Source organism: Heterodontus francisci, chromosome 21, assembly GCF_036365525.1.
Source record: "Heterodontus francisci isolate sHetFra1 chromosome 21, sHetFra1.hap1, whole genome shotgun sequence".
Lineage (NCBI taxonomy): Eukaryota > Metazoa > Chordata > Chondrichthyes > Heterodontiformes > Heterodontidae > Heterodontus > Heterodontus francisci.
In genome coordinates, this window is record NC_090391.1 from 69,562,812 (window position 1) to 69,569,399 (window position 6,588).

A 6,588-nucleotide genomic window follows, 5' to 3' on the forward strand; every position below is an offset into this window, starting at 1 on the left:
CACTGACACCCAGTAACAAAGACATACACTGACACCAAGTCACAAAGACATACACTGATATCCAGGAACACAGACACACACTGACACCCAGTAACAAAGACATACACTGATACAAAGTCACAAAGACATACACTGATACCCAGTAACACAGACACACACTGACACCCAGTAACAAAGACATACACTGATACCAAGTCAGAAAGACATACACTGATACCCAGTAACACAGACACACACTGACACCCAGTAAAAAAGACATACACTGATACCAATCACAAAGACATTCACTGATACCCAGTAACACAGACACACAATGACACCAAGTAACAAAGACATGCACTGACACCAAGTAACAAAGACATACACTTACACCAAGTAACAAAGACACACACTTACACCAAGTAACACAGACATACACTGACACCAAGTAACAAATACATACACTGATACCAAGTAACAAAGACATACACTTACACCAAGTAACAAAGACAGACAATTACACCAAGTAACAAAGACATACACTTACACCAAGTATTTTGACACACACTGACACCAAGTAACAAAGACATACACTGATACCCAGTAACAAAGACATGCACTGACACCCAGTAACACAGACACACACGGACACCAAGTAACAAAGACACACACTTTCACCAAGTAACGCAGACACACACTGATACCCAGTAACACAGACACACACTGTCACCAAGTAACAAAGACATGCACTGACACCAAGTAACACAGACATACACTGATACCCAGTAACACAGACACACACTTACAACAAGTAACAAAGACATACACTGACACCAAGTCACAAAGACACACACTGACACCCAGTAACAAAGACATATACTGACACCAAGTAACACAGACATACACTGACACCAAGTAACAAAGACAAACACTGATACCCAGTAGCACAGACACACACTTACACCAAGTAACAAAGACAGACACTGATACCCAGTAACACAGACACACACTTACACCAAGTAACAAAGACATACACTGACACCTAGTCACAAAGACATACACTGATACCCAGTATCACAGACACACACTTACACCAGGGAACAAAGACATACACTGACACCAAGTCACAAAGACACACACTGACACCCAGTAACAAAGACATACACTGACAAAAAGTCACAAAGACATACACTGATATCCAGGAACACAGACACACACTGACACCCAGTAACAAAGACATACACTGATACAAAGTCAGAAAGACATACACTGATACCCAGTAACACAGACACACACTGACACCCAGTAAAAAAGACATGCACTGATACCAATCACAAAGACATTCACTGATACCCAGTAACACAGACACACAATGATACCAAGTAACAAAGACATGCACTGACACCAAGTAACAAAGACATACACTTACACCAAGTAACAAAGACACACACTTACACCAAGTAACACAGACATACACTGACACCAAGTAACAAAGACATACACTGATACCAAGTAACAAAGACATACACTTACACCAAGTAACAAAGACAGACAATTACACCAAGTAACAAAGACATACACTTACACCAAGTATTTTGACATACACTGACACCAAGTAACAAAGACATGCACTGATACCAAGTAACAAAGACATACACTTACACCAAGTAACAAAGACAGACAATTACACCAAGTAACAAAGACGTACACTTACACCAAGTATTTTGACATACACTGACACCAAGTAACAAAGACATACACTGATACCCAGTAACAAAGACATGCACTGACACCCAGTAACACAGACACACACGGACACCAAGTAACAAAGACACACACTTTCACCAAGTAACACAGACACACACTGATACCCAGTAACACAGACACACACTGTCACCAAGTAACAAAGACATGCACTGACACCAAGTAACACAGACATACACTGATACCCAGTAACACAGACACACACTTACAACAAGTAACAAAGACATACACTGCCACCAAGTCACAAAGACACACACTGACACCCAGTAACAAAGACATATACTGACACCAAGTAACGCAGACATACACTGACACCAAGTAACAAAGACAAACACTGATACCCAGTAGCACAGACACACACTTACACCAAGTAACAAAGACAGACACTGATACCCAGTAACACAGACACACACTTACACCAAGTAACAAAGACATACACTGACACCTAGTCACAAAGACATACACTGATACCCAGTATCACAGACACACACTTACACCAGGGAACAAAGACATACACTGACACCAAGTCACAAAGACACACACTGACACCCAGTAACAAAGACATACACTGACACCAAGTCACAAAGACATACACTGATATCCAGGAACACAGACACACACTGACACCCAGTAACAAAGACATACACTGATACAAAGTCACAAAGACATACACTGATACCCAGTCACACAGACACACACTGACACCCAGTAACAAAGACATACACTGATACCAAGTCAGAAAGACATACGCTGATACCCAGTAACACAGACACACACTGACACACAGTAAAAAAGACATGCACTGATACCAATCACAAAGACATTCACTGATACCCAGTAACACAGACACACAATGATACCAAGTAACAAAGACATGCACTGACACCAAGTAACAAAGACATACACTTACACCAAGTAACAAAGACACACACTTACACCAAGTAACACAGACATACACTGACACCAAGTAACACAGACATACACTGACACCAAGTAACAAAGACATACACTGATACCAAGTAACAAAGACATACACTTACACCAAGTAACAAAGACAGACAATTACACCAAGTAACAAAGACATACACTTACACCAAGTATTTTGACATACACTGACACCAAGTAACAAAGACATGCACTGATACCAAGTAACAAAGACATACACTTACACCAAGTAACAAAGACAGACAATTACACCAAGTAACAAAGACATACACTTACACCAAGTATTTTGACATACACTGACACCAAGTAACAAAGACATACACTGATACCCAGTAACAAAGACATGCACTGACACCCAGTAACACAGACACACACGGACACCAAGTAACAAAGACACACACTTTCACCAAGTAACACAGACACACATTGATACCCAGTAACACAGACACACACTGTCACCAAGTAACAAAGACATGCACTGACACCAAGTAACACAGACATACACTGATACCCAGTAACACAGACACACACTTACAACAAGTAACAAAGACATACACTGCCACCAAGTCACAAAGACACACACTGACACCCAGTAACAAAGACATATACTGACACCAAGTAACACAGACATACACTGACACCAAGTAACAAAGACAAACACTGATACCCAGTAGCACAGACACACACTTACACCAAGTAACAAAGACAGACACTGATACCCAGTAACACAGACACACACTTACACCAAGTAACACTGACACACACTTACACCAAGTAACAAAGACATACACTTACACCAAGTAACACAGACATACACTGACACCAAGTAACAAAGACATACAATTACACCAATTAACAAAGACACACACTTACACCAAGTAACAAAGACAGACACTGATACCCAGTAAACAAAGACACACACTTACACCAAGTAACAAAGACATACACTGACACCCAGTAGCACAAACAAACACACACAGACACACAGTAAAACAGAGAAACACTAATAAACAGTAACAAAGACATACACTGACACCAAGTAACACAGACACACACTGACACCCAGTAACAAAGACATACACTGACACCAAGTCTCAAAGACATACACTGATAACAAGTCAGAAAGACATACACTGATACCCAGTAACACAGACACACACAGACACCCAGTAACAAAGACATAGACTGATACCAATCACAAACACATTCACTGATACCCAGTAACACAGACACACACTGACACCAAGTAACAAAGACATGCACTGACACCAAGTAACACAGACATACAATGACACCAAGTAACAAAGACATACACTGACACCAAGTAACAAAGACACACACTTAAACCAAGTAACAAAGACAGACAATTACACCATGTAACAAAGACATACACTTACACCAAGTATTTTGACATACACTGACACCAAGTAACAAAGACATACACTGATACCCAGTAACACAGACACACACTTACAACAAGAAACAAAGACATAGACTGACACCAAGTCACAAAGACACACACTGATACCAAGTAACAAAGACATATACTGACACCAAGTCACAAAGACATACACTGATACCCAGTAACACAGACACACACTTACACCAAGTAACACAGACATACACTGACACCAAGTAACAAAGACAGACACTGATACGCAGTAACACAGACACACACTTACACCAAGTCACAAAGACATACACTGATACCCAGTAACACAGACACACACTTACACCAAGTAACACAGACATACACTGACACCAAGTAACAAAGACAGACACTGATACGCAGTAACACAGACACACACTTACACCAAGTAACACAGACATACACTGACACCAAGTAACAAAGACAGACACTGATGCCCAGTAACACAGACACACACTTACACCAAGTAACAAAGACAGACACTGATACGCAGTAACACAGACACACACTTACACCAAGTAACAAAGACATACACTGACACCCAGTAACAAAGACATATACTGACACCCAATAACACAGACACACAGGGACACCAAGGAACAAAGACACACACTTACACCAAGTAACACAGACACACACTGACACCCAGTAACACAGACACACACTTACACCAAGTAACACAGACATACACTGACACCAAGTAACAAAGTCTGACACTGATACCCAGGAAAACAGACACACACTTACACCAAGTAACACAGACACACGCTTCGCTTACACCAAGTAACAAAGACATACACTTACACCAAGTAACACAGACATACAGTGACACCAAGTAACAAAGACATACAATTACACCAAGTAACAAAGACAGACACTTACATCAAGTAACACAGATATACACTGACACCAAGTAACAAAGTCTGACACTGATACCCAGGAAAACAGACACACACTTACACCAAGTAACACAGACACACGCTTCGCTTACACCAAGTAACAAAGACATACACTTACACCAAGTAACAAAGACACACACTTACACCAAGTAACACAGACATACACTGACACCAAGTAACAAAGACATACACTGATACCAAGTAACAAAGACATACACTTACACCAAGTATTTTGACATACACTGACACCAAGTAACAAAGACATACACTTTCACCAAGTAACACAGACACACACTGATACCCAGTAACACAGACACACACTAACAACAAGTAACAAAGACATACACTGACACCAAGTCACAAAGACACACACTGACACACAGTAACAAAGACATATACTGACACCAAGTAACACAGACATACACTCACACCAAGTAACAAAGACAAACACTGATACCCAGTAGCACAGACACACACTTACACCAAGTAACAAAGAGAGACACTGATACCCAGTAACACGGACACACACTTACACCAAGTAACAAAGACATACACTGACACCCAGTAACAAAGACATGCACTGACACCCAGTAACACAGACACACACGGACACCAAGTAACAAAGACACACACTTACACCAAGTAACACAGACACACACTGACACCCAGTAAAACAGACACACACTTACACCAAGTAGCACAGACATACACTGACACCAAGTAACAAAGACATACACTGATACCTAGTAACACAGACACACACTTACACCAAGTAACACAGACATACACTGACACCAAGTAGCAAAGACATACAATGATCCCCAGGAACACAGACACACAATTACACCAAGTAACAAAGACGTACACTTACACCAAGTAACACAGACATACTCTGACAACAAGTAATAAAGACATACAATTACACCAAGTAACAAAGACACACACTTACACCAAGTAACAAAGACAGACACTGATACCCAGTAACACAGACACACACTTACATCAAGTAACAAAGACATACACTGACACCCAGTAACACAAACAAACACACACAGACACCCAGTAACACAGAGAAACACTAATATACAGTAACAAAGACATACACTGATACCAAGTAACACAGACACACACTGACACCCAGTAACAAAGACATACACTGACACCAAGTCACAAAGACAAACACTGATACCCAGTAACACAGACAAACAATTACACCAAGTAACAAAGACAGACACTGATACCCAGTAACACAGACACACACTTACACCAAGTAACAAAGACATACAGTGACACCCAGTAACAAAGACATGCACTGACACCCAGTAACACAGACACACACGGACACCAAGTAACAAAGAAACACACTTACACCAAGTAACATAGACACACACTGACACCCAGTAAAACAGACACACACTTACACCAAGTAACACAGACATACACTGACACCAAGTAACAAAGACATAGACTGATACCCAGTAACACAGACACACACTTACACCAAGTAACACTGACACACACTTACACCAAGTAACAAAGACATACACTTACACCAAGTAACACAGACATACA